Source organism: Ursus americanus, chromosome 28, assembly GCF_024610735.1.
Source record: "Ursus americanus isolate L20-20 chromosome 28, mUrsAme1.1.p, whole genome shotgun sequence".
NCBI lineage: Eukaryota > Metazoa > Chordata > Mammalia > Carnivora > Ursidae > Ursus > Ursus americanus.
Window position 1 is genome coordinate 28,807,522 of NC_142154.1, and position 19,175 is coordinate 28,826,696.

A 19,175-nucleotide genomic window follows, 5' to 3' on the forward strand; every position below is an offset into this window, starting at 1 on the left:
ATTGCTATCTTAGTATTAAGTCTTTCAATTCACAAACACAAGATGTTTTTCTATTTATTTAGATCATCTTTATTTTTTTTAAAGACTTTATTTTTAAGTAATCTCCACATCAACACAGGGCTCAAATCCACAACCCCGAGAGTAAGAGTTGCATGCTCCACCGATGGAGCCAGCCAGGCACTCCTAAGATCATCTTTAATTTCTTTCAGCAATGTTTGAGTTTTCAGAATATTAAATTTGTACTTCTTTTAAAAAATTTACTCTTAAAGGGGTGCCTGGGTGGTTCAGTCGGTTAGGCATCTGACTCCTGATTTCTTTCTTTTCTTTTTTTTTTTTTTAATTTTTAAGATTTTATTTATTTGACAGAGACACAGCGAGAGAGGGAACACAAGCAGGGGGAGTGGGTAGAGGGAGAAGCAGACTCCCCGCTGAGCAGCGAGCCAATGCGGGGCTTGATCCCAGGACTCTGGGATCGTGACCTGAGCCAAAGGCAGACGCTTAACGACTGAGCCACCCATGCACCCCTGACTCCTGATTTCTGCTCAAGTTGTGATCTCAGGGTCGTGGGACAAAACCCTGCATTGGACTCCATGCTCAGTGCAGAGTCTACTTGTCCCTCTCCCTTTGCTCCTCCACCTTCTCTCTCTTTCTCTAAAATAAATAAATTTTAAAACTCTTTTTTTTTTTATTTATTTGATAGAGAGAGACAGCCAGTGAGAGAGGGAACACAAGCAGGGGGAGTGGGAGAGGAAGAAGCAGGCTCCCAGAGGAGGAGCCTGATGTGGGGCTCGATCCCATAACGCTGGGATCACGCCCTGAGCCGAAGGCGGACGCTTAACGACTGAGCCACCCAGGCGCCCCAAATTTTAAAACTCTTAAAAAATAATAATAAAAATAAAAATTTACTCCTAAATAATTTCATTTTTTTAATGCTATAGTAAATGGAATTGTTTTCTTAATTTCATTTTTACATTGTTCATTGCTAATGTGTAAAAAGACGGTTGATTTTTGTATATTGTTATTATACTCTGTAAACTTACTAAACTTGTTTATTAGTTCTAGCAGTTTTTGAGTGGATTCCTTAGAATTGTCACTATTCAAGATCATGTCCTCTGCAAATAGAAATTCCTTTCCAAATTCAATGTCTTATGTTTCATTTTCTTGGCTAATGACCCTGGGAAAACCTTCAGTACCATGCTGAATAGAAGTGGTGAGAGTGAACATTCTTGTCTTGTTCCTTATCACAGGGGGAAGTTTTCAGACTTTCACCATTAAGTATGATGTTAGCATTCATAGATGCCCTATGTCAGGTTGAGGCATTTCCCTCTCCCAGTTTCCTGAGTGTTTATTTAATCATGAAAGGGTGTTGGATTTTGTCGATTGCTTTTTCTGCATCTGTTGAAATGATTGTGTGGTGTTTGTTCTTTATTCTATTAATACGGTGTATTTTATTGTTTTTTATATGTTGAGCAAAACTTGCATTTCAGGAAAAATTCCACTTGGTCATGGTGTTTCTAGATTTCTTTTTAAAAGAATCTACAAAAGAATCTAGACTCTTCATATTTCTAGATTTAGTTGCTAGTATTTTGATGTTGATATTTTGCATCTGTATTCAAAGAGATATTAGTTTGTAATTTTATTTTCTCATTATGTCCTTGGTTTTGGTGTCAGGGTAATACTGGCTTCATAGAATGAGTTAGGAAGTTTTCCCTCTTCTATTTTTTGTAAGTTTGTGAAGAACTGGTGTTAATTCTTCTTCAAATATTTGGTAGAATTCACCAGTGAAATCTGGACCTGGGCTCTTTTTGTGGGAAGTTTTAAAATTATTGATTCAAATGTATTCATATTTTCTATTTCTTCTTGAATCAGTTTCAGTCTTTTTTGTCTTTCTGACAGTTTTTCCATTTCATCTAAGGTATCTAATTTATTGGCATACAGTTGTTCATTATATTCACTTATAATCTTTTTTATGTTTTCAAGGTCAGTAGTGAGGTTTTCTCACTATTTCTCACTATTCCTGATTTTAGAATTTTGAGCCTTCTTTCTCTTTTCTTGGTCAGGCTAGCTAAAAGTTTGCTCAATTTTGTTGGTCTTTTCAAGGAACTTTTTATTTCATTAGTTTTCTCTTTGTTTTTCTACTCTGTCTTCCATTAATTTCCACTCTATATTATTTCCTTCCATCTGCTCACTTTATGATTAGTTTGCTCTCCTTTTTCCAGTGTCTTGAAGTAGAAAGTGGGGTTATGGATTTGTGATCTTTCTCGTTGTTTGCTTATTTATTATTTTATTTATTTATTATTTATTTATTTATTTTTAGAGAAAAGGAGAGCACATGGGGCAGGGGATGGCAGGGGAGAGGGAGAAGGAGAGAGAGAATCTTAAGCAGGCTCCACACTCAGTGTGGAGCTGGACTGGGGCTTGATCTCATGACTCTGAGATCATGACCTGAGCTGAAATCAAGTGTTGGATGCTTAACTGACTGAGCCACCCAGATGCCCCTCTTGTTGTTTAATATAGGCATTTAAAACTATAAATTTCCCTTTGAAGCACTGCCTCGCTGCATCCCGGTTTTGGTATGTTATGTCTTCATTTCTATTCATTTTTAAGTATTTTCTAATTTCCCTTATGATCTCTTATTTGGTTCAGAGGGGTTTTTTTAGGAGTATGTTCTTATTTTCCACGTATTTGTGAAATGCTCAAATTTCTTTCTGCTATTGATTTCTAATTGTATTCCATCATGGTCAGAGAACATACATTTAATAAATTCAATCTTTTTACAATTATTGAGGCTTGTTTTATGGCCTAGCATATGGTTTATATCAGAGAATGTTCCATGTGTATTTGAGAAGAATATATATTCTGCTGTTTGGTGGAGAGTTCCCCAAACATCTGTTAGATCTATGGGGTTCACAATGTTGTTCAACTCTTTCAGTTCCATGTTAATCTTCTGCCTATTATTTAGAGCGGGATATTGAAGTCTCCAACTATTATTGCTGAATTGTCTATTTATCCCTTCAATTCTGCTAGTTTTTGCTTAATGTATGTTGGTGCTCTGTTTCCAGGTGCCAAGATGTTTGTAACTGTTAAGTCTTCCTGATGGACTGGCCCTTTTATCACTATAAAATGTCTAGTTACATGTTTTGTGTTGAAGTCTGTTTTGTCTATTAGCATGGCCACTCCAGCTTTGTTTCATGAGATCTTTATCCATACTTTTACTTTCAACCTAGTAGTACCTTTGATTCTGAAGTGTGTCTCTTACAGAGTTAGGTGGAGCTTGCTTTTTTAGACCAGTATGACCATCTCTGCCTTTTGCTCAGATTGTGTAAAACTCACATTCAGTGTAATCTTAAAAAAATCAGTTTAATACCATGTAGTTTACACTTTGTTGTAACCCCTTTTTAGATATACGGTACAATTCAATGACTTTTTAAAACTTTTTAGTAGCGTTGACACATGTAGTGTAATATTGACATAGTTGGATTTATGTCTGCTATTTTACTTTTTGTTTTCTATACATTTAGCATTATTTTTATTTCTGTCTTCCTCCTTTACTTTGTTTTACATAAATGAATACTTTCTAGTGTAAAATTTTAATTTCTTTAATAATTTTTCACTATATTTTTACTATTTTTTTAGTTATTTTCTGAGTTATTGCTCTAGGATCTCCATATACATCTTAACTTATCAGAATTTATTTCAGATTTATTCTACCTTAATTACAGTGAGATATGAGAACATTACTCCTATACAGCTTTGTTCCCTTTTCTTTGTGTTATCATATATTATATATATTGTTGTTATATATATGTTTATAAATTATGGGTTATAAATGCCTATGTAAGTTACAAATTCCACAATACGTTGTTGAGATTACTACATTTATATATTTGTATGTCTTTCAAAGAAGCTGAGAGAAGGAGAACAAGTATATATTTATAGAGTTTGTTATTTACCAATTTTGATCTCTTCATTTGTGCCTGTGGCTCCAAGTTCAACTTGTTGTCATTTCCTTACTCCAATACGGCTTTGTTATCATCCACTCCTTTCGGCTGTTATTGTCAACTTTATTTCATTTCTATATGTTATAGACCCAACAATACAATTATAGACATATTGTTCTATACGATTGTTTTTAAATCAGTTAAGAAAGAAGAAATATACACTTACAGTGTCTTTTACAATTACATAATTACCTTTACCAGCACTCTGATTTTTCATATGGTTTCGAATTACTTTCTGGGTTCATTTGCTTTCAGGCTGAAGAACTTCCTTTAGTATGTCTTATAAGATAGGTCTGTTAGTAACAGATTCTCTCAATTCTTATTTGGGAACGTCTTTATTTTACTTTTATTTTTGAAAGCTAGTTTTTATGAATATAAGATTCTTGGTTAACAGGGTTTTTTTTTTTTGTTTTTTTGTTTTTTGGTTTTTTTTTTTTTTTTTGCATTTTGAATATGTCATACCTCTGCCTTCTGGCCTCCATTGTTTCTGATGAGAAGGTAGCTGTTATTTTTCTTAGCACTTCCTTGGACATGACAAATCTTTTTTCTCTTGCTATGTTCAAGATTTTCTTTGTCCTTAACTTTCAAAATTACTACAATGTGTGTGTAACTTCATTTAACAGTCTTCATGTTTATCCTACTTGGAGTTCATTAAGCATCTTATATGTGTAGATTAATGTTTTTCATCAAATTTAGGAAGTATTATTTCTTCAAATATTTTTTATGTTCTGTTCTTTTTCTCCTCCCTTTCAGATACTCCTATTATGCTTATGTTGGTGCACTTAACAGTATCCTACTTTTCTCTAAAGCTATGTTCATTTTTCTTAAATCTTTTCTCTCTCTACTCCAGATTGCATATTCTCTATCAGTCTATCTTTAAGTTTGCTGATTCTTTCTTCTGCCAGCTCAAATCTACTATCGAGCCTCTCTAATAGATTTTTCATTCCAGTTCTTATATTTTTCAACTTCAGAATTTCTGTTTGGTCCTTTCTTATGTCTATCTTTTTATCGATATTACCTATTTGATTAGATATTGTCATCATACCTTCTTTTACTTCTTTATACATGGTTTCCTTTGGTTCTTTGAACATAATTTATAATGACTCCTGTGAAGTTTTTTCACATTATGCCTGACATTGGACCCTCTAAGAGGCAGCTTTGTTGTTTTCTCTTTTTTTTCTTGTGTATTGGTCACACTTTCCTGTTTCTTTGCATGTCTCATAATTTTTGTTGAAAAGTGTAGTTTATTTTTTATTTACTATATGGTAACATAAATGTATACTATATTTGTAATATAAAAATATATTAACATTTTAGATAATATATTGCAGCAACTGGATACTAGCCTCAACTCCAACACAGAGTTTCCTCTTGAAGTTTGCTTGTTTATTTATTTATGATTTGGCTGTATTATTTTGAAAAGTATTTCTTTTGCAGTGTGCAGGGTCCAATGTCACTCCTAAAAGGCCTTCACCATGTGCACTGTCACCTTGCGTTGACAGTGGTTTTAAGAGGGCTTTGTCTCTTTCCTTGACTTTTCCGTTAAGCTGTCTCTACTGGTATCACACCTAGTTGTTAGTCTCCACTAATTGCTGACTATCATTTTCAACAATGCCCTATGGCATAAATTGCTTCATAGTCTAATCCAATTAAATTAAGCCCCTTTGCAGGGGCAGTATTTTTTTTTTAAGATTTTATTTATTTATTTGTCTGAGAGAGAATGAGAGAGAGTGAGAGAGAGCACACAAGCAAGGGAGCTACAGGCAGAGGCAGAGGAAGAAGGAGAAGCAGGCTCCCCACCAAGCAAGAAGCCTGATTCAGGACTCAATCCCAGGACTCCCACTTAACCGACTGAGCCACCCAGACATCCCACAAGGACAGTCTATAAGGCTAGACTTTGAGATTTGTTCTGAACCCAGAAGGGCTCTTCTCTGGGATCTTTTTCCTTGCTTCTCTCTGGCAAACTTCTAGCTGGTTAAATAGTTTGTTTTTCTCATGGAGCTACCAGCTTTCTCTCCATTGTTTACCGCTAATATCCCCAAATGTTTTTGACAGCACCCACAGACTTGAATTTCCCCACACTCTATTCCAAGTAAAGTCAATTCTCCTGGGGGAGAGAATCAGAGTTCTGTTCTTAAGGCCTTCGTCCCTCCCTGTACAAAACCTCTGTGCCCCTGCTCTGAAGTGTGCTTCTTGGGATGACAGCCCTACTTTATAAGGGTGCTGGGTTGGAGCAGTAGACTCTGGTTTTCTAAACTGGCCTTTCCTAGTGTGGAAACCCCCTTCTATGAGTGAACCGGGGTGAAGATCAAGGCCTTCATATTCTCAACCTGCCATGGTTGGGGTAGAAGTTCCACCCTATGAGTTGGGAAAGTATTAAACAAGTCCCAGTTCTCTTAGCTACTCTTTTCTGGAATAGAACTTCTGCAACACAGAGGTGGGGGAAATGGAAATATTGGTGATATGTCACCCCCAGGGAGATACAGTACCCCTCAACCGGGAGCCAAGGGTAACAAGAGCCCTGTGTTCTTGGCTGTCCCTGCCTAGAATGGAACTTCTCTTACAATGAGCTGGAAAGGGAGAGGAAGGAAGCAAGTCATAGCTCAAATGCCACAGTCTCTTACTCTTCTTACCAAGTTTTAGTAGGTTTTCTTGAATAAATGTTTCTTTTTTGCTGTATGCTTTAAGATCGTTTCTAGAGAATCTAATTTTTTAATTAAGTTTCATCAGTTACAGTTGTTTTATCAGGGAGAGGATCTGCAGAGCATTTGTCACCGTTCCAGAAATCATGTCCCTAAGATCTCTTAAATCCTGGTGTTCTAAGATTGGTGAGAGGTTTAGCATTGTTTTGTTTTCATTTATTGTGCTGGATAGTCAGTGGACTCTTAATCTGAAAATGTTTATTGTGGGTTTTGGTGGTATATAAATATAGATACATGGTATCTATCTATCTATCTATCTATCTATCTATCTATCCTCCCCCCCCCCATGGTTGTCTCTGTCCTCTCTTTCAGGAAATGGAATCAGTCAGATGGTCAATCTCAGATTGATCTAATTTTCTTATCTCTTGTATTCTATTATCTATCTCTGTTTCTTTCTGTTTAACTTTCTGAAAGATTTCCTTGACTATCTTTTTTATCACTTAAATTTACTTGTTCTCTGTTCTCCTTCTGGTGGCATCTTGTTCTTGTTGCAGGATGCAATATTTTTTTTTTTAAGATTGTGTTTATTTATTTTAGAGAGACAGACAGCAAGGGTTGGAGAAGCAGAGGGGGAGGGAGAGAGAGAATCTTAAGCAGACTCCAAGCTGAGTGCAGAGCCTAACATGGGGCTCAATCCCAGGACCCTGAGATCATGACCTGAGCTGAAACCCAGCGCCAGACACTTAACCAACTGCACCACCCAGGCACCTCTAGATGCAGTATTTCTTCCAGTCCCTCTGAGATTATCAACGATAGTTTCTTTGAGGTTTTCTTCTGCTCTTTGCAGCATCTTTGTTTCTGAGATCTTTGTTTCTGAGTTCCTTTTTTCTGTTGTTTTGGCCTCTCTTACATGTTGAAGGCTTCCCTCAAATGTCTGGAGATTGGCTCTTTGTTTTGGAGCTAGACATCCCAACCTGAAGGTATGTTCATGGCACCTGAAGGTCACTTTCCACGGAGGGAGAAAGAGCCAGCTTTGCAGTTGGTCACACCTCCACGTCTTCCTGCTTCTTGACTCTGATCTGAGTAAACTCCCCGGAGCATCCATTTCTCTTTTAGTAAAATAAGGATAATAATACACCCTTACAGATCCCTGCCTTTCTTATTCATAAATTGATCTAAGGTACTTTAGTTAATCCTTATCATCTGCATTGAACATTCTCCTCCTTTTGCACCTCCTTGTGCACTTCTCCTCCTTTTCTCCCTCTTTTCCTCTCTGACATCATATGCTCATGATTGCGCCTCTACCAATTACAGAGGGACAGGCCATCCCTAATAATAAGACTTTGCCATCATGCTGCCTTCAGCAGAGTGGTTAATAAGACAAATTTTGGTGTCAGGTGGACCTGGGATGCAAGCCCTACACTGAGCCCTGAAGTAACAGAAATGACGTAAAAGCCAAGATTCACCCAGTGTCCCCCAGCCTTATGTGAGACCCGTATTTACTAGAGTCAAAAAGATGAAAGGAAATAGGGACAATATAGTCTGAGGGATGCAGATCCCACCCAAGGGGAAGACCCTTAATGACATTTGGCATTTGGACCCCAGAAAAGAGGTCTCTCTCTGCTCCCCAAAGAACTGGAGAGTTGTGTCTTAGAACAAAGAGCATATCTTCAAGTCTCAACAGCCTGGAGACGTGGTTCTGCAGGACAGCTGTTGGACTTCATGTGCCACATACACATGCCACCCTGCCTCCCCTCTTCCCTCCACCTCCTTCCTGCTGTTCCCACTTTGCTGCTCCAGCCCAGGCCAAGGCTCTATTTTCTTGTGGGTACCATCTCCCAAGCAAGGTTCTGAATTAAGAGGAGGGAAGGGACAGGCTCTCCCAGGGAAGGGTAGCCAGCAGGGGAGGTTTTGCCCTCCAAGTGAGAATCCATGCCCTCTGACCTCCCTCAGGGCATTCTGCACCAGACATTCAAAGTCTCCTCCAACTTGGCTCTGGCCCTACTCCTTCAGCTCTCTGAACCAGCCATGGTGGGCACTCAGGCCAGAGCTCTCCGGGCCCAGGTTGGGAGCTCGGCTAGCTCCATGCTATAGCCAATGCCCACTGGGAAGGGCATTCCACACAAGGGGTTCCACACACCTGAGCCCTCTGTTGCGAATGTGTGCCTCCAGACCTGTAGACAGCATCTTGGGGATGGCAGGTCACCCGAACAGAACCAGCACACTCGGGGCTCAGGGATTCTCCTGCACTCCAGTGACCCATCCTTCATCTCTGTCACCTCTCCCACATTTCTGATGGACAATTGGGTACATGGTCTGAGACATACTTGGCAAACTCTACACCCCTCCATCTAATGGGCCTCAAGGGGCACCTCCTACGGGCATTGCTCTGTGCTAGGCCAGGTGGGACAAGGCAAAAACAGTAAACAGGATGCATTCCTGTCCACCAGCTAGTTGGAATAAAAAGCAACTCTTGGCAAGTGTCCAATAATAATGCAGTAGGAGCCTAGAGGATGGATCTATTTTAAAAGGAGGGACCTGGAAACATTCTCTGGCTTCATGTGGGTGGTAGTTACACAGGTGTATGCACATACAAAAATCATCAGGCTGTACACTTAAGACATATGCACTTCAATTACAAAAACTTGTAATTGGCCCCAACCCCAGAACTCAGCAGAGAGGAGACAGGCCAAGTAGACAACAGAAGGCAGGTGGCAGGGCCATGGGAAAGAACAGGTCTGGAGGCCGTGTTGGCAGCGGGAAGGAGCCTAGGGCATAGGTTGAAGCTCTTGTCAAGAAAGAAGACAAAGGCCTGGGAACTAACAGAATGTCAAAGACAGAGGGGATCGCGCGAGAGAGTTCTGGGGTATGAGAGCCACAGCAGCCCTCTCTTTAATGAAACAGGGGAGTTCTGGGAAGTACTCATACAGTTGATGGGGAAGTAGGGGAGGGATTTGTTGGCTTCTCTTAGATTCTGATTGAGTGGGGATCACAGGACAGACAGTTGAAACGGCCAGGGTACCAGAAAATATTCAAGATTCTGAAAGAGGTGCCCTGGGAAATGACTTCAGGTGGCGACCAGCAGCAGCCAGCCCACAGGCCTAAAACCACCACCATCCCCAGGGCCTGGTTTCCCCCAAAGCAATCTCTACAGAACACACCCAGAGCCCACACTAGGCTAGCTAAGGTCGGCTCACCACCATCTAGGCCCAAGAACCGGTGTTCCGGGGACACGTGCCGTCCGTCTCCAACTCAGAGGTGGAAGGGAGAAGGCAAACAGCATGTGCTGAATCAGTGCTAAGGACTGAACCTAGACCACCCTTTAAGCTAAGCAGGGTCCCTCTCCACACCTCTGATACCCCAGAACAGGAGGCTTGGTGCCTCACAGTAGCTCACGCCGTTTCTCATAAACCCTAAGTGCCAGGATGTTTCTCCCTCTATGGGGTTGAACTTTGTCTCCAGGAGATTCCTCGGAAGTCTAGCACACACTCCTTTCCTCTGGGGCTGCCCTTCTCTGCACAAACAGCCATTTTCATGCACCCGTTCAGTGTGCTGGCTCTCCTCCTGTAGGTACCGGATGGTGAGGGTTCTGAAAGGCTCACAACCCTCAGGTGCAGTCTGGGCCAAAAAGAGAACAATCACCTCCTTTGATCTGCATGTTATGCCACTATTAATGCAGCCCAAACTTTTGGGGAAGTTCCACGATTTGTTGTGTGTTCTCACTTAGCTCACCACAAAGAGAGGAAGGTCTCATTTCATCGGCGCCTGCCTCGGTTTCCCACGGCTACTTGAGGTGGCTCTCCAGACCCTGCCTCATTGGGTCTCGGCCCATCCTATCCACCTTCACCCACTACCCTCTACCTTATTCATGACCCTCCTTTCAGTTACCCCAGCTAGCCCTCTCCTTCCTACCTTTGCACATGCGGTAACCTCGGCCTGGAATGTTCTGGCTCATCTTCCCCAGCTAACTACTGGCCATTCAATTTTCTTCTGCTCATTTCCTCCCGGAAGTCTTCCCTGAAACCCCCCTCTCGCCCTCATGAAATTAGGCCCTGTGGTTACCGCTCTCGTAGCATTCTGTCCTTTTCTATCGTGGTGCTTATCAGAGTGTTTCCTCTTCCTCATCTGATAAAGGTCTGCCTCTCCCACTAGATAGCCGGCCCCCGAGGGCGGGGAGCACATCTGCTTCTGCCGCTCACAGCAGCCCGTCCCCAACACTGAGCCCGGGGCCCGCACGAGGTGCGTGTACCACGGAGAGGGATAGAGCGCGGGAATGAAGGAGGCACATGTCACTCGATGAGGCCAGGCCCTCCATTGTCGCGCCGCTCCATGCGGCCCAGGTGGAGAGAGAGGACGCCAGGTAGCGGGTGGGCGGTAGACACGGGCAGACCTGGGCCTGTACTCCAGCACGGCCACTGACCAGATTACGCCTTTGGTGAGTCCCTGCACCTCTCTGAGCCTCAGTTTACCCACCAGTAAAATGGGGACGGTAACAGTATCTCCCTCACAGGATGACAGATGAAACAGTCATGGATGCAAAGAACCTGACACATGGTGCTCAGGACGTGAGTCTCCTTGTCAGGACGCTGGTGAGAGGGGCGTGTTCACGGCCTCGGACCTCCAGCAGGTACGTCCTCACGGGGAGAACTGCTCTGGGAACTCTCTACTCCTTCGGGACCACCTTCGCTCCCAGATGGCTTCAGAGCCCCTTCATCCTCGCCTCTCTTTCCGAATCGCAGGAAAGGGCACACTGGACTGTCTCCATCTGCCGACCAAGCCAGCAGAGGCTCTGAGCCCTGGCTGCAGGGGGCACCCCACCTACTCCTGGCCTGGCCCATGCCCCTCGCAGGGGACTCTGGGGGCCGGGGGACTCTGGCTGTGCCTCAGGCTTGCTGGGGAGAGAGGTCCAAGTCCTTGCCCTCTTGTGCCTTGTCGGCTGTCTCTGTTAGAAAGGGGTTTTCCTTTTTCTCACGCCCCTTTCCTAGAACCACCACCAAGGATAAATAAATGGAGAAAACCTGACATGATCCAGACTTGTGCCTGGTGGGGCTCAGCTGCTTCTCTGTGAGATGAGACTGTGTGTGGGTCAAGGCTATTTCTGGGCGGAAGGGAAAGGGGCATTGACCCGCGGGCCATCAGAAAAAGGACTCTGTCCTCAAGGGGCTTGCACTGGACGCATCAGTGAAAACCCCGGAAGCATTTTCAGAACACACTTAAAGCTACAGATTGCACAGTCCTGTAGCTGAGTTTTCGCAGACCCTTTCAAGGGTCACTGCTGGCCCCACCCACACCAGAAAGCCCCTCCTGCCTGCTCGGCCCACCGGGACCCTTCTTTCCCACACTACACGGCTCAGCTTTAGGCGCTGCAGGATGGGATTCCTCCTGCCTCCACCTACCACATCCAACCTCAAAGACCCCAGAGCCTGGGTCAGATGTGCTAGCTGGCCCCAGGCCTCTGCACACACTGCACCCCACTCCTGCCCTCCCTGACCTCTTTGCTAACGCCTACCCCTCTCTTAGAATTCAGCCCAGGAAGAGCTTCCTTACAGAGCTCCTCATTCGTCAGAGCGCCCCGCAGAGCCCCCTTGGCACCCTAGGATTACTTACCCCTCCCTTACCCCCTCCCTGGGTAGTCTAGCTGCTCTTCCGTCTACTTCACTAAACTGGAAATGCCTTGAGGTCAGGGCTGGGCCTTGGTCCAGGACAGTGTCTGGACGCAGAGATCGAAGGATGAATGAACAGGAGGAGGCTGGGCGTGTGTTGGGGTTCGGATATCCAGGAACTCACTACACTTTCCACTCAATTTTGCTGTGAACCTAAAAAGTAAAGTCTTTTTTTTTTTTATTTTAAATGAATGAAGAAACACGATCAGCCTTTGATGACACAACCTTGGCCTGCGGAGGCCTCAGGCTACTGCACTCGTGTGAGACGCCCCAGACAGACTGGCCCTCCCTAAGGGAAAGGACTTCCCTTCCCCTGTCAGCCCTGCCAGCCCGCAAGCCGCCCAAGCGTGGGTGCTACCAGGTGGTGTGGTCGGCCCGGCTGGACGACCGGCGACCAGCCCTGCCCACCCACCTGTGACGCAATATGCCGAGGGGCCTGCAAAGGCCATCTGACCTTTGCACCGGGCCCTCCATGTCTGGGCCGACCCGCTCCTGGAAGACCAGCCGGGCCTGCGAGTGTAGGAAGAACCAACCGGGAGGCTCACAAACCCTCCACCCACGTATGGTCGGACCCACCTTCCGCCCATAACCTAGAGCATTCCTGCCTCCCAGACTACCACAGTCTCTCCGAGAGTCCCAGAAGGACAGAGCTGGAGCCCTGACAGGATCCGCAGACCCAAGGGGCCAGTCCTGGCTCCAGGAGACGCACCGGGAGATTTCTCAGTGTTCCTGTTCACCAATCGTATCAATGGGGTGACTCGGCGAAGACGTTTGTCCCCCAGAAATTCCCTGCCTTGGCCACTGTCCCCTTGGATGTCCAGGACGATCAGGGAATGCTGCAGAAGGCTTTGGGGCCTGCACCCTGCCCCACACTCACTCACCTGCTGTTTCTCCAGCTGCTCTCGTCCTCTGGTCGTCCTCCGAAGGCTCTGGGCCTGAGAGGCAGCAAGGGCTTGGGGCCGACCCGTGCTTTCCCACTTCAAAGCCATGGGACCTTGAGGAAGTCAAGCCTCAGTGTGTTCATCTGCCCAATGGGGATAATGGCCACCTGAGGGATTGCCACGCGGATCACAGCATCAATGGCGGCTGGTACTTCGAGCAGTACTTCCCTCTGCTGCTCTGCGTGTAGGGCGACGAGCATCCCGGCTTACCCAGCTCAGCCCCAGCTGATGCCTGTGGTCCTGATGTGTTTATTGCCCCTTTTTCCTCTCTCAGAAGTGCTCACTCTGGATGACAAAATACACGGTCAGCTTACCTGCCGCTCTTCCTATTCCCAGCGCAGGCCCGGCCCGTGCGAGCCCACCACCCGTTTCTGCTCTCCCCTCTAAGAGGCCGCGTCTTGGTTTGTAGTTTTCTCTGAGCCTCAGGTTCTTGATTGCAATGGGATAGCAATGCCCACCCTGAAGGGCGGTGAGGAGAATGAAATAAGGCAGGCAAAGCACATGCCAGGTGCTAGACAGAAGCACGAGTTCCCTTCTAGGGCCTTCTCTCCCTGGCTCCCCTCGTGCCAATTTCCCAAGAGTGGAGCTCCAGAGCTCAACTTCTCCCCCATCGAGAGAGTGATTTTTAGAAGCTGCAGGTGACAGCAGCTGCCAAGCTGTGCTCTTTCCTGAGAGCAAGAAATGCTCTTTGCCCCACCCCCACGCTCCACTGCAGGCTCTGGGGGGCGCCCCAGCCTCTCCTTCCTGCATGCAAGCCAAGCCCACCGCTACAGCCGGAAACCCTCAGCCCTCACCCGCAGGGAGTGAAGGCACCTTTGAACTCTCCCCGCTTTTCCAGGAATCCAGAGGCCCAAAAGGGAGTTGGTTGGGCCTCCAATCCCCGGGGACCTGCTATCTGGGTCAGCAGGCAAAGAGTAACCATTTAACTTCAGCGGATAAAGCCACCACGAGACCAGCCGGTTGCAGCAAGGGAATGACGATCTCAGAGCATCGCTGGCTTAGCAGCATGTCCTCCAAAGGCCCCGAGGCCCCGACCTCCCGCGCCTCTTGCCCTGACATTCCTGACACCCACCCACTCCTGACATTCCTTCGCTGTTAGACAACTGGCAGCTCTGGCCCGATCCTTGCCTTGCCCCAGGTAGTACCAAACCTGCCTTGACGATTACAGAAGATTTGGTTCCACCCGGAAGCTCTTGGTGTAAACAAGCTGTCAGTCACTGGGATCTGCTTCCAGGCCTCTTTGTTCAGAGGCATTTGCGTGACATTTCAGATTCCTGCGCTGCCCTAGAAACCGCAATGTGTGTGTATGAAGGAAGCTACGGGAGGAAAAAGGTAATGAGGCAGCTGCTAAATTGGGACTAAAAAAACCCCAGGTATCTGCTGGCGGCGGTAGTCTGTGGCAGACAGAGCGTTTCAAGGGACCCCAGCGCGGTAAACGCTCATGAGGGTGGAGCTCTGGGTCAAGGCAAGGGCCAGCGCGCAGGTGGCTACCGGGCAGAGACAGAGCCCGGCCGGGGGACCCTCGCTTTCCCATCTGTACGATGGGTTCAATGGGCCAGCCGACTCCATCGCGCAGCTGTGGTGTCAGGAGGTGGAGTGAGAGGAGGGGAACGCAGCGGTACAGGGAACACTGACACATGCGTGGAACCCGAGTATGATGAGGGCTCCGGTGGCTCGGTCCTGCACAGCCACACTCAGAGCAGCACACACTGGCCACGGAACCTAAAAGGAACCCCAAGCCTTACTTGGGTCTCTGGAAGAACCTTAAAGTGTGTCCAACTCACACCCCTCAGCAACATTCCTCAAACACCCCTGTAGCCCCCACCTCCTGCTTCTGGAACCCCCCCGGCAGCTCAAAATCAACGAAGCCAGCTCCCAAACTGCACCCCAGCTCCTGGCCGCCCGCCTGGCTCTGCTGCCGCCCCTGCACTCAGGCCTCTCAGCTCTTCGTTAAGGAGTTCATCGGGGCTCTGCTCCTTGCTTGAATTTGTCTCCCCCTTCGCTCAGTACAGGGATACACCACACAAGGGAGACACAATACAAAAAGTCAGACTCCCTTCCCTTCTTCCCATCGCCCCAGTTCTGTGAGCTCAGTCTGTTTTTCCCACGTCCACACCCCAGAATGCCCAGGAACCATGAGGGCAGACTAAACAATCCTGAGAGGGAAAACTGTGGTAAGCAAAGCAAAATTCTTTTTTAGTGGGTGGCACTGGGGACTGTTAATAAATCTTGCAGCAACACACACACAATTGTCATTAAGTGCTCCCCCCACCCCGGCCCCGGCCCCTCTCGCCACAGGACAGCGGTTCTTACGCTTTCTAATCATGCTGGTTTTTCGTCACATCGTCGCTCACTTTTGCACCCCCTTCCTCTCCAGAACCACAGGTCTGGCCAAGGCCTTCAGCACAGCCTCGCTTCCCCAGCTTAGCATCTGGCTTCCTCCCCGACTACAGCGTCTCAATCGTCCAATCTGTCCCACGAACCACACAGCTGACCTCTACCACACTCCCAGCTCGCCTCGCCCCCCGGCTGAAGCTACCTGGGTCCCTAGCCCTGGAGCCCCAGGTCCTATCCAGGTGTCCCACCTCAAACAAGGGCAGCCCGGCTTCATGCTGCCTGAACTCTTTCACTTGACCAGTCCTCCAGAAGCACCGGCGGGAGCCCTGCGCCCTCCAACAGGCCCACCCTTACTACTTCTCGATTCTGAGCCACGCACTGAGTCTGTCCCACATGGTCTCACGTTTGATTCTCACGGTCGATTGTTTGAAGGCCTTGGGTCTTCTTCCCGTAAGAGCGTAAGCTGCTTGAGATCGGGCCCTCAAAGTCTTCTAAGTAGCACCCAGGGGTATTCAAAAGTCCTCCTCTTCTATTAGCTCATGACAAGAAAAACAGACCCATTTCTACTCCAAAGGCCTTGATGGAAATCTCCAGATGCCCCTGCCAAGCCTTTTGGCATTAACTCTCTGCCTAGGAACTTCTGGATAAAGGACAGAAGGAACCTTTTTTTAAAATGTGTGTATTTACGGCCTTTGTAGTAGACACTATGCTCACCCGCCCCCCAACTTAAACTGAAGTCGGTCTCCCACCTTTCCCAACCCCCCAGTTCTGCCGCCAAGCGGCAAACAGCGGACTGGTTTCTTGTTTATTTTTCAATAGGTGTTCGATGCATCTGGAAGCCAGTGGGAACACGTCCTCCTTTCCGCCCCTCGCTTGTTTGGCGCACAAGCTAGCGCGGAATAGACCGTTTTCTGTGTCTGGCATTTTCTGTGTAGCAACGACATCTCAGACGGCATCCGACACGGGCACCCAGAGGGCTTCCCCACACGCGTCTTGTGGCTGCGTCGTGTCCCCGTGCAGGAGCTGCCCTACCGGATGCGACCCGTTTCCAGCTGTGAGATAGCGAGGGTGCTCCCAGCCTCTCGCGGGCATGTACAAAGCCGCGACAGAGAGCCTCACTCAGACGTGATGTCCCAGATGCAAGCGGACCCGTGGGGCGGATGCCTGCAAGTAGAACTGCCGGGTGAGAGGGTAAAGTGCATACGCAATTTTGATAGGTATTTCCAGATTGTTCTGCAGCGAGGCCGTATCAAACCTGCAGTGAGGTAGCGGGTGCCCGGCCCCTCGGCCTCCCCCATCTAACAGACGAAAACCTCCGCTGACGTGTGGTTTGCTTTGCGTCACTGTCCCCACGAATGTGGCTGAGTAGCTTATGTCTAAGAACCATGTGGGCGTGTGTGCACATACACACGTGGACTTGAATTTTTATCCTCTGCTCACTTTTCTTTCGTATTCTTGGTCTTTTTTGAATCAGTGTAGCGCTCTTTATATATTAGGGCAATTAGGCCTTTGTTATATGAGCCGCAGAGAATTTTCCCGTGTATGTTTGTCTTTTGACCTTGCCTTTGGGCTATTGCTAGGCGGAATTGTTTATTTTTCTGTGGGCAAATTTATCAGTCTTTGCTTTTATGGCTCCTAGGCTGTGTGTCTTGCTCAGAAAGGAGCAGGACTGCCCCTCCTCCCCCCACCACACACACACACACACCTTTTTTTGTCAGTACAAGAAGCTTGGAATGACATACTGGGCTTTGTGAGGAACAGGACAAGTCCCACCCTGTGGGAGATCCATTTAACAGACAATTGCAATCCCGTGTTATAATAAATAAGAGGGGGCACAACGGGAACCTGGGCAAGGACCGCCTGATCCAGCTCGAGTCGGCCAGGGCAGGCTTTCCAAAAGAGGTGGCACCCAGGTCTATCAGAGGCATGAGTCAGAGTCAGCCAGATGGAGAATGGCCTTCCAGTAAAAGTGGCAGCAAGCGCAGAGGTAAGAAGCAACAGGGCTCTGTCAAGGCTGTCCAGTCTGGCAAGAGGACGGGGAGCCCTGCATGGCGGCATGTGATAGGGGTGGAGCTGGAAGGGTAGGCAGGGGCCAGCTCAGAGGGCCAAGAGGAGTACTGCCCAGGAGTCAGGCCTTACTCTGAGGCAGCAGGGAGAAATCGGAGGGTCACGGCCCTGTGTGGGGGTGGGCCCTGGCTTGGAGTCTTGCGCCTGTCAACCAGCAGTAGCCACAGCAGCCCAGACAGGCTCCAGGCTGCCGAACAAGAGTGTGAATTTCAGACTCAAAAGTTCTATTTTGTCAAACTTCCAGAATTCGATAAAAATGTTGAGAGAAACTAGCATCTTCACTGAGAAATACTTCTAACTTCGATGCTGACCACTTGAAGAGCTTTGACTCTTGGTGGAGGTGAGCTGTGGCTGCCACTCCCCTCAGCGCTCCCCTGCAGTTGGGGCCAGGCGGGTGCAGCCTGACACTAACTGCCCTCTCCTAACTCCAACCTCAGAGGCTCAGGGGACACTCTTCAGCCCCAGCCCCAACCCATTCACCCACACCCCCACTCAAAATGGGCAACAGGGACGCAGGACTGCAGTGACGGAGTGGTGGACCCCAGGGACGGAGCCTCCAGCTGGCCCACGTCCACGGGGGACAGCTCTCCTTCCAGCCAACAGGCTCCTCAGTCCAGCTCTGAGGGGCCACAGCTGTTTGCAGAGGTATTGGGTAGAGGCCTATCAACCCCTCTGCTCCTGTGGCCTTCGAGACCTGGCATCTACATCGTGCAGCAGGTCTGCTGGGCAGCTGTCTTCCTTAAAGTGCCCAGCACGAGGTCTTGCAGTCAATGGTAGCAGTTTCTGTTAAAATTGGAGAGCCTCCCTACTCATTAGCAGGTTGCTGAGGGAGAGAAAGGGCAATGTGGACACAAGGAGGGGCGCTGGAAACCATTTAAGTGGAACTTTGGGATTGTCTCTGAATTTCAATTATCCGGGCCCTCCCCATACCCCAACCCACAAACCTGCCAAAGAGGTTGGTCTGGGATGCTACCGTTTGAGGCAGATTTTCTTTATTACCCCAAGGCAATTTTATCCCAAAGGGTCACTTGATTAAGTCAAGTGCTATAGAGATAAAGGCTCTTGGACGCCTGGAAGCCCTGGTCCCAGCCAGCAGGCTTACTGTGCCCCTCAAAGGTAACCTCTACCCTCAGTGGTCCAGGGGCATGCATGCAGTGCCCACGCACCCCTGGCCTGGAAGGCAGGAAGCCAGCCCCAGCCTCAGCGGCCAACGGGCACACAAGCCCCTCCCCACTACAGCCACCAAACAGCAATTAGGTCAAAGGCAGGGTGGGGGAGGTTTCTAGGGCAGAACGCGGTTCTCTCTGGAGTCTACCTCCCCATTCCTGCGTGCGTTGGGTGGGGTCAGAGGGGAGGCTCAGAAACCCAGGTCGGAGGCTCAGGTGCAGCAAAGCTGATGAAGACATCGGGAAGCAAGGGGCCTAGGTTCCAGGGCAGGTTCCAACCCCGGTGGCTGTGCGCCTGTCATTTGCATAAAGGCCACGTCAGCTTAGGGCTGGGGATTTTACTTTTCCCAAAATGAGA

General features: G+C 47.5%; 1 long non-coding RNA gene across 1 annotated transcript in view; it reads right to left on the minus strand.

The window, feature by feature from the left end:
• LOC148107586 (uncharacterized) overlaps positions 1-14,999 on the minus strand; it is a 64,555-nt gene extending 49,556 nt beyond the window's left edge. Inside the window, exon 1 of the long non-coding RNA XR_015722134.1 lies at positions 13,188-14,999. This is a non-coding gene — a long non-coding RNA (uncharacterized LOC148107586). The remainder of the gene's footprint in view (positions 1-13,187) is intronic.
• Positions 15,000-19,175: the final 4,176 nt, after the last annotated feature.